Below are 11,131 nucleotides of genomic sequence, written 5' to 3' on the forward strand. Positions count from 1 at the left end.
AACACATCTGTTTATGGGACGCCAGAAACTTTCCAGGAGACAAGTTTCCATGAAACTTTATGCCTCAGGACTGTGGCCAAGATTTTGGGCTTGTCTTGCAGACTTCACTGAAGTGGATGTTGTATAAGAACATGCCAAAAAGCCTACCGTTCCTTGCAAGTTATTTGTGAGGTCTGCAGAGTTTTAAACTTACCTTAACCAGAAACCATGCTGCCTTTAATGTTCCCACACAAAATCATGTCTTTTCTCTTGATATTTAATGATATAGTGCTAATATTAACAAATACTTTTACATACTACTTACTCTTTTATTTATATTACTATGATTGATAATAAAGAAAATGTACCCAGCAGGTGAGGAGCTCTGAGATGGCTTTCTCAAATTGGCACCCATTCTATAAAGTCAATAAACTGGACTATGAAAAAAAGGGTTTACCTTTGTGAGGGTATCATGACCACTCATAAAATAATATTCTTTAAGATGAGACTAGAAATACGTGATTTTTACATTAGTACATTTTAAGTATTTGAGAAGATGTATTGTGAGGGGAGTGTAGGAAGTGGGTTATTTGAAATTGATGATTAGTGTGCAGGATTACACTACTAAACTGTCCTATTTGTCATGCAGCTTATCCATATTTTACAACATAGAAGAAATAATAGCCTTATTTATTTGGAATTATTAAACTTCAAGTTAAAAATGTGTGTGTGTGTGTGTGTGTGTGTGTGTGTGTATTCATGTGTACTAGAGTAGAATGATATCTCAGATGTTAGTAGTACTGGATTCTCTTTCAGAGGACCCAGGGTTGATTCCCCAACACCCACAACACCTACATGTTCTGTCACAATAACATGTAACTCCAGTTTCAGAGAATGTGATGCCTTCTTCTGGCTTCTGTGGCCATGTATGTGATGCACAGACATACATGCAAGCAAAACATTCATTTATGTTAAATAAAATAATATATTTTAACAATTGTGTATTTGTGAGAGTGAACAGAGTATGCATGGAGGTCAAAGAACCACCCTGAGAGCATAAAGGCTTTTTCTCAAGACATGGATGTCTTAGTTATAAAACTCAGAATGACAGTTGCAGCAGGCACATTTACACATTAAACAATCTGTCATGGCCCCTAATAGGTCTTCAGAAGATGCTATCATTCTGAATATATTTTTTATTAAAACAAAAGAAAACTGCTAATCAAATATAAGTTAAATAATTTACTTCAAATAATTCACCTATCAAAGAGAAGCATAAAATCATAGTTGAAAATCTACTTAGAACTAAATGAAAGCAGAAATACAAAATAAGTTATTAAGGTGAATGAATGTTGAAAAGAAAATTTATTGTGCAAAATGCTTCCACTAGATGTGAAGAATAAATTCAAGTAAAATATCAGATATTATACATCAGAAAGTTAAAATAAAGTGAAAGAAAAAGAAAGTAAATGATACTAATAGACTCATAAAAAAATCAAATTGGGGCTGGAAAGATGGCTCAGCTGTGAAGAGCACCAACTGCTCTTCTGAAGGTTGTGAGTTCTATTCCCAGCAACCACATGGTGGCTCACAACCATCCATAACAAGATCTGGTGCCCTCTTCTGGCGTGTCTGGAGACAGCTACAGTGTACTTACATATAATAAATCTTAAAAAAAAAAATGAATCAAATTAACACTTGGAAAATTAGTGAAAGTCAATAAAATAATAAAACATAGATTTGCCAAAAAATAATAAAATTTATGAAGCAAGTTTAGAAAAAAGATAATACCCGTGGAAATAGGAAGTATTAGTTTCAAAAATCAGCAGCAACAACAAAAAAACCTATAAGAGATCAAGCATATTTGGCAGGATGAATGTGCATTGTGTGTAAACTGATGCTCATAATATGGTACCTTAGAATAAAGACCAAATTACATAAGTTTAAAAATAAGTTTAAACATGATAAGACAAGAAATATTCTTTGACAGTTTCAAAACTGAGTTCAGGTTTGTGGTCTGCATCGCTGTTTGTGAGTGTTTGTCCAGTCTTTGGATCTCATCTTTAGTATCACAAAAAATGGTATAGACAGGAAAATTAAGTTCTCGTGAGGCTTATTAAGAGAAAAAGACATGACTGTGGGCACCCATTTGGGGATTTTAACTGGGAGGGAAGGGACAGATATGGGGCCTCATGATAGGCATGAGAGAGGGAGTCCTTTATTTCCCTCAAAGGAATTTTATTAACAGAGAGAGTTTCCATGGACAATCTGATTATGGTCCTGAAAGGAAAGTGTATTTAATTCCAGAAGAAACTTGAGGCTTGTAATTCTTAAAAGCCTTTGACGGAGTGGATGTATTTCATATCACATGATCTGTCCTTGTATAGCGGATCTGTCCTTGTATAGCGAATCTGTCAGAAGTCAGAATAAGACTAAAGTTGCAATTCAAGGTTGTCTAGATCTTGTTTTACAGCACCTATGCTTAAAACACGAGCATGCACTTAGAAGTTAATCATGGTTTATACATAATAGTGAATAGTTAAAAAATATAAATGTACTTCAAATTATCAATATAATGTACACATATACAATTTTAATTTTATATTAAATGATTTAATTTAATAATTAATTTTAATTAGCAAAAACAAACTAGTAAGTGCAGAGACACATAGTCAAATTAGTTGAATTTCTGAGTAGTAGTCTGAATTTTAAATTTTTCATCCTAAAACCATATTTTCTCCAAGGAGTACATTTGTTGTGTATAGATTTAGTACTAATATCTACGACTTACAGTGTAAGGATTACACTAAGAAATAAAGGGTATAGATTGGGGAAAAAAGTGTACTCATTATTAAAAATAGGACCACCCAACCACCTTAGAAATATTAATCCAGAATTCGTCCTCTCAAAAGGAAATGCAGGGACAAAAAGTGGAGCAGAAACTAAAGGAAAGGCCATCCAGAGATTGCCCCACCTAGGGATCCATCCCATCTGCTTACACCAAACTCAGACACTACTGATGATGCCAAGAAGTGCTTATTGAGAGGAGACTGTTATAGCGGTCCCTTGAGAGGTTCTGCCAGAGCCAGACTAGTGCAGATGTGTTTGTACACAGCCAACAATCTGCCTGAGCACAAGGATTCCAATGGCTGAGTTAGGGGAAGGGCTTAAGAAGCTGAAGGGGTTTGCAACCTCATAGGAAGAACAACAATATCAACCAACCAGAACCCCCAGAGCTTCTAAGGACTAAAATAACAACCATAGAGTACAGAGTTGGTAACCATGGCTCCAGCTGGATATGTAGCAGAGGACTGACTTATCTATCATCACTGGGAGGAGAGCCCCTTGGTCCTGTGGAAGTTTGATGACCCAGGATAGGGGAATGCTAGGACACTGTGGCAGGAGTGGGTGGGCAGGTGGGGGAGAACCCTCACAGAGGCAGGGGAGGGAGCAGGGGATAGGGAGCTTGTGGAGAAGAAACAGGGATGGGAGATAACACTTGAAATGTAAATAAATAAAATAACCAATAAAAAATGAAAAAAAAAAACAATTCGACTGAACTACTATATTGTCTTGGTGAAAATTAGAACTATTATTTATACTATGCTAGGCATTTTCTTTAAAGCAATACAATAGGTACTAATATCACTACAGAGAGAGAGGAAGAGAGAGAGAGAGAGAGAGAGAGAGAGGGAGAGAGAGAGAGGAGAGAGAGAGAGAGTTGTAATATTAGAAACTAGAGACTACTATTAGTCATATGAGGGTCATGGGTCTAGGGGCCAGCTGACTCTACTCATGGTCAATGTGATATTTACAGAGACAAGTGACCAAGAGGAACATAAAAATAAGACTAAGTGTAGTCTATCTAGTAACTATGGCCAGACAGGAGGAGGAAGAAAGTGGTCCACTGACCTACCCTATTCCCTATGTCCATCTTCACAGTCCTGAGTTGGGGTTTGAAATTAAATAGAAGGCAAAAAGAATGAATAGCAAAGGTTTTCTGGTCAAGGTGTGGTCCTAGACTATAAATGAGATGTCATTGTCTGTACTCCAGTCTCTACTGTAATGTTTCCTGAAAGGTTTTCTGTGAATATACTAACTCAACTTTAATAGTCTGGAACAAATGCTACTGCACGTTGGTGTTAATGTATCCCACCACTTTGACAAATATTTTATTTTATTTTTTTATTTAAAAAGGTGGAGACCTTGAAATCATATTTACAAGTCACTATCTTTCTCTTTAATTACCCAGTTGCAACCTCTCCTGATATAATAGAAACCTATCTGGATGAATATTGCTTGAATGCCTCTACTTTCTTTTCCTTTCTTTCATTTTTCTACTTTATTTTCAATTTTTTAAATTGTTTTCCCTGCTTGACCTGGCTCATCTGCCATTAAAATACTACTTTGAGAGAAAGCAGAAAGTAGGCATGGTATGAAAGATTCTGGACAGAAATTCTTAGAAAGAGTGGTGAAACCCAAACATGAGAAGGCAGAAGCAGTCACTTGTATCTCCCAATGCAGAGAGATCCATTTGTCCTTTCAAGGTCTATCAACATAAAGTGAGTTTTATTGTACTTTTGATTTTTTGTTTAGCAAATCTTGGTCGGACACAGGATATATTAGTTATTATATGAAATGCAAGCTTTCAAAATTCACTATATAATAGAAAAAGGATTGGAATGATTAGTTAAAGCATTGACCTTGTTACAGATTCTATACCTCAATAAATGCTTAGAATTTATACTATGCTATTTGTCTATAGAGAATTGTGGGGAAGTTTTAAAAATAGATAGCAAAATTATGTGTACATTTACATGTTAATTATAACTTATATACCAATTGTTTAATGATTTGAATGCCATCGCTGTGTTTTCTTGGGTGTTAAACATTTATATAGTTGCTAGGATTAGAATGTTAAGCAAAAGAAATAATTGCTTATCACTATCCACCATTATCTCCTTTGTATGAATAAAATTCTTGGTATTTTACAGGCATTTAACTAAGGCTGGAGGGAACCATGTCAAGAATACAAATGCTTTGAGTATGCTAGAAAAAGGCAGTACAGTCATTCCTGGGCTAATATGGACCCTTTAGCTTATGTAGGAAACTGTGCCTGTAGGTTGAAAGTCCTAACACACTCACAGAGACAAAAATTGATAAGAGAAGATAGTTTTTTTTAATGAGGAACTTTAAGTTTGAGATTTAAGAAGGACCCTAAGGAGGGGTTTCTTTTTTAATAAAAAGATAACTAAAGTATTTACTGAGCATGTAAATAAACAGACAGAAAGTCACATGGTCAAGGTCTCAAGGAGAGTTTCATCCCAGAAGACTGAGAGAAACAATTCTTCTTATAAACTTCAGGGGGAGGGGAAAACTTTATACAATCAGATCGCCAATGGTTCCAAAGCAGGAGATAGATAAAGGAAGGGAGTAACTGTTTTGACTCTGGGTATCAGAAATCTCAGTACATCTTGGAAGAGAGTACAGCTCACAGAGTAGTGGGATTAAAAAAAGAGAGAAAATACCATTTCTCACAGGCTTTCTCCTTTTACCTTTATTCAATCCGGACATGAGCTTATGGGATTGTCCCTAGTTTGATTACTCATAGATGACACTGCTTTTTCCAAATAATTTACCACATTTTTCTAGATTTTTTTTAATCATTTTTTTTCTTGATGATAAGTGTCAGAGCCATTTTTTGAAAGCCGATTTACATGTTCTGCAGAACTGTACCTTTGAACTAGTGCTGTGGTGGAGGCTGTGACTGACTCCAAAATTCAGAATAAACAGAAATTTCTTAAATAAGGGTTAAGAGTAATGATACCTAATCCATAAATGCCTGGGTTATCATACCAACATTGACTCAGATTTCCAGTTATTAAAATATAAGTAAGATGGTCTACCAAAACAACAGGTCTTTCTACACAGCAGGAATTAATATTAGTAACCAATATAACAGGGATAATTTACAATAAAAATGAAAGAAATAAAGAGATAGATGAAGCATTTTTTTCCAGCAATATAGCATAGGAGCTTGAAAGCCAAGTCTATATTTCTAATGTGTCAAGATGTTCAGTGTTAGGCCTTCTATAATACTTGAAGTAGCCAAAACTGACAGAAAAAAAATGCACATGATTATCTCAACAGATGGTGAAAAATCCTGGACAAAATCCAACACCCATTCATGATAAATTTTAGAGAGGTGAGGGATAAAAGGGCATACCTATAAATAATGAAGGCAATTTGCCAAAAGCATATAGCCAATATGAAATTAATTTGAGAAAAGCTGAAAAGAATTTAACTAATATTAGAAAAAAACAAGGCTCTCAGTTCTCTCTGTATCTATTCAATTTAGTGATTGGAGTTCTAACTGGAACAATAAGACAACTGAAAGATATCAAGGGTATATAAATTGGAAAACAATTCAAAGTATGTTCTAGATTTGGACAAACAGTTATATTATTTTAATTGGGTTCCCAAAGTGTCACAGAAATCCGCATATACTACTGTGGATCCTTGTTCCCAGTTGGTTCTGATTGATTTATAAAGATATTTTGGGTCAATGACTGGACATAAAGACAAGGGTGGGGCTTTAGACTTTGCAGGTAACGAGACCAAGAGAAGAAGAAGGATTTAGAACTGCCATTTTAGTGAAAAGAGTAAGGATGAGGTCTGAGACATACATATTGAGAGCATGCCAATCATGTAAGATCCAGGGAAGAGAAACCCCAGGGTACCTCCCCCATTGGGTCTAGGCCAGCAAAGTTGGAATATAGATTTTCATAAAAAGTAACTCAGGAGAATCGGAGGGGAGATATTATCCATGTGGCACTTTAGGAGTGGTCCAGCCATTGAGCTATTTAAGTTATATTAAAATATAAGTCACTTGTGCATGATTCTTTTATTCCAAAAGCCAGAACATTGGGGCAGGTAGTAAGGAATGAACCTACCGTGGGGCAATTTGAATAGAGTTTGATTGGCAACCAAAACAGATAACATCCAACACGTTAGGCTTGTACTCATTTTTAAAAATTAACTGGAGACCTGTAGGTTAAAATGGTGGAGGTGAGATGCTAGAAGTTTTTACTGCACATACCCCATGGTGACGATGGGTGGGTGTTGGACTGTGAAAAACTGCAGGTCCCCACACCAGGGGTGAGGAAGCACAGCCTGAGGTCCACGGGGGAACCTGCTGGAGTTGTCTTGGGGTTCCTGAACCTGCACTGAGGACAGGGATGTCAGGTTCTCAGACTCTTGGGCACCACAGACACAGCTGGATGCTGTGGAAGAGCTGAGGATGGAGTGGGGTCCTGCGGGCTGGATCTAGCTTGGGGCCTAAGGGAAAAGGGTGAAACAAGGGCTCTGGCTAGGTCCAACAGGGATAAGAGAGTCCTGGGCTTGCTTGGGTAGGCAGCTTGGCTTGGTGGAGCCTGTAGTCGAGGTTTTAGAAGAAGGCTTGCTCCATTGCTCCCCACAGCGGGTCCTGATGAGAAGAACAGTCCGTGGTTTTAAAGTATTTATTGTCATTGCGGAAAGTTGTGATGAGTACTATACCCCGTAGCCGAATGTCCTGGTTTAGTAATTTGGTCTTGGGAACTAATTGTTGCATAAAATTAATGAGTACAGTGATGGAGTTTGACAATTTGAAGGGTTGTCTACTGCCTTGTGGAGTACCTAGAATTTTGGTTTTCTCATGGTGCTTTACCACCTGCAGTTGGCCATTTGTTCCACTACTTGCTAACTATGGCCTTGGGTGAACAATTATTTCACTTTGTATAACTTACAGTGCAATTCACAGGTGGTAGAGTTTATGTGTTTAAGCATTTGGTCCCCAGTTGGTAGTGTTGTTTGGGAAAGTCACTGGGGGATATGCTCAAGGTAAAATATCCTAACTACACTTTATGTTCACTATCTTTTTCCTGTCTACTGATACAGTGCATTTACTTATTTTACTTAATCACTTTGCATTTCACTCACTGCCCCCTCCCAGTCATCCCCTCCAACAATTCCTTTCCCCTTCTCCTCTGAGCAGATAGAGCCATGCATGGTATCCTTCCACCATTATACTTCAAAATTCTACAAGGCTAGATGATTCCCTCTCCCACTGAGACCAGACATAGCACCTCTGGTCTCTACTTAATCACTGCTCACTTTTTATCTCCAGCTAACCCATATCAATTGTCCCAATAGGCCCATATATTACTAATGCTATAGCCAAATCCACATGGCCAAATTTTCTGAGTTCTACTGCTTATTACAGCTGGACAATGGCCTCGTTGTTTTCTAACAATATCACTAGCTTTCTGTTTTCCAACCCCTTCAAAGCCTAAACTTGGTTTCTCCTGGAACTTGCTCTGTACACTGACCTTGATTTGTAAGGATCTGACTCCTAAGTGCTGGGATTAAAGAATATATTGCCACACCTAGGCTTAAACTTTCTTTCACCTAGACCTTGCTCTGTCTTAGTCTTACCTTGAACTCAGAGATGGGCTTTACTTTTGTCTGCTGGGAATAAAGGAGTTTACTACCATCCCTGGGCCTAAACTTCTCAGAGCTACTATTGCTCAATATTTGATTCAAAAGCCTAGGTCTTCCAGCCTCAAAATCTGTGTCACAGCCTCAAAAAAATACTGACACATATGTGTCCACAATTTATGGATTGTAATTCATTCCAGATTTAAAATTCAGACTGTCCTTTGTTCAGCAGTAAGTACATAGACAATAAACTTAGCTTGATAGTAGCTTGTCCCAAAGTCACCACTCCCTTAACATGATGCTTTCCCCAAACACCAGATTCAGTCCATTTTAATTCCTGGTGCCAGTAAATTACTTGAATCATAGATTTTGTATTTTTTTTTAAAGCTTGCTATGCTTTATCAAAATATTCTTCATGAGACTAAACCATAGTACAGACTTTTAACTGGATTGTCTTGAGATTTGACTTGTCAGTGCAACTAATATTGGTCTCTGCACCTTAACCTCAGACAGACCCTTCAAACAAGGACAAAAAGTGGCTTCATTCTTTTCCAAAATAGCATAAAAACTGTCTATAGGCCACATGCTAACATTCTTTTCCTTGGAAACATCTTGGGCCATGTATGACAGTTCAAATCACGCTCAGCATCAACCTTTTCCATATTCCAAATAGGATGGACCATTAAGCCCCATGGAAAGCATTTCATAACTTTCCAAATCCAAAGTCACACAATTTACATTCTTCCAAACAAAAACATGTTCAGCCTAATCATAGGCCTATCACAGGCCTAATTCCACCATTGTTACCACTTCTGTCTTAGCAAGGGTTACCATTGCTATGAAGACACACCATGACCAAGGCAAGTCTTTAATTGGGGCTGGCTTATAGGTTCTTGGGTTCAGTCAGTTATCCATGGCAGGAAGCATGACATTGTCCATGGAACTTAAGGAGCTGAGAGTTGTATGTCTTGATTGGAAGGCTAATAGAATATTAGCTTCCAGGTAGGTAAGACACCAGTCTCAAAGCTCACCCCCCACAGTGACACACTTCCTGCAAGGCCACACCTTCTAACAGTTCCATTCCTTTGGCCAAGCATATTGAAGTCACCACACTCGATGAACCCGAAATGCAAGAATTATCTAGATTGGCTGGATAAGTGTTCCAGTAATCGATTCGTCTGAACTCTGAATTTACCATTAGGATATAGACACACACATACACACACACACACACACACACACACACACACACACACACACACACACACAAACACAGACACACACACATTTACATACACATAATTATGGCTGGTTTTTGAAAGCAGCATGAATTTGAACTCAGGGTCTCGTGTTGTCATAGCAGAATGATTTCCCCAGACCGATTATTTTTAGTAAGCCGAACATCTGCCTTTCAGTTTCTCTGATTCATGTAGCCATCTTTGATTCACTCAGCCATCAGTTGCTCTAATTACTGTGAATTGAAGTATCAATTAAATACTTTCAATCACTTCATCAATTTTTACTAACTTTTTAATGAATCTCCTCCCTACCTTGACATCCTCACACTCTCATTTCTTCACTGAAACCACCTTGGTTCTGTCCACAAGATTAGAGAAAATTAATAAAAATATTATTTGTGAGGTCCAAGAAAGGTTGGGAATAAACAAGAATCAGGTTTGAAATCCAGAATAGACGTGGTTTTTTTAAGCCATAATTGATACCGAATATCAATCAAAATTATTTATAAAAATGGAAAGTAAGAATTGTTCGATATTGAAGTTCATTTATTTATAATTTGTGTATTTATTTATGCATTAGGGAGAAAAGCACCAATGCTATAATATGCCTGTGTAGTTCAGAGAACAGCTTGTAAGAAATCATTTCTCTACTTCAACTTTGTGGGCCTGGGGATAGATCTCAGATCATCATCTATGGTAGCAAACACTATCTAAGATGCTGTTATTCACTTAATATTAGAGAAAGTCAGTTTTGAAAACAGTGGTGTCTTAAATGTCTTTTCAACAGCAAGTATTCAAGGGGGTTTAATTGAGGGGACTGAATTTAGGTCTCCTAAATTAAGTGACCTTGTCCTTATGTCCCTAAACTGCTCAAATTCATTCTAAACTAGATATAAATATGAGGAAATGGTGAGGAAATACAATACATTATTGTCTCCAATAAGTCTGTGTCTTGATCACAATATGTGCAGATTGGTAAATGCTGAAGTTCAGTCTTTCTGCAATGGTCATCTGCATCTTTTCTTGTTTTCTGTTCCTTCTATGATAATAAAGTTAATAGATTTATCTAATCCAGAAATTTAATTCGTTATTGTGCACATACTTTAAATATCCTATGAATAATGTTGCAGTCTGTATCATATAAAAAAAAAAAAGACATCTCGATCTTACAGTACAAGCCATTGCTGTTCTATTCAGGAATTTTTCCCCTGTGCCCATTCTTCGAAGGTTTTCCCCACTTTCTGCTCTATAAGTTTCACTCTCTCTGGTTTTATGTGGAGTTCCTTGATCCACTTAGATTTGACCTTAGTACAAGGAGATAGGAATGGATAAATTCTCATTCTTCTACATTACAACTGCCAGTTGTACCAGCACCTTTTGTTGAAAATGCTGTCTTTTTTCCACTGGATGGTTTTAGATCCTTTGTCAAAGATCAA

The sequence above is a fragment of the Mus caroli genome, chromosome 1 (assembly GCF_900094665.2).
Source record: "Mus caroli chromosome 1, CAROLI_EIJ_v1.1, whole genome shotgun sequence".
Taxonomy (NCBI): domain Eukaryota; kingdom Metazoa; phylum Chordata; class Mammalia; order Rodentia; family Muridae; genus Mus; species Mus caroli.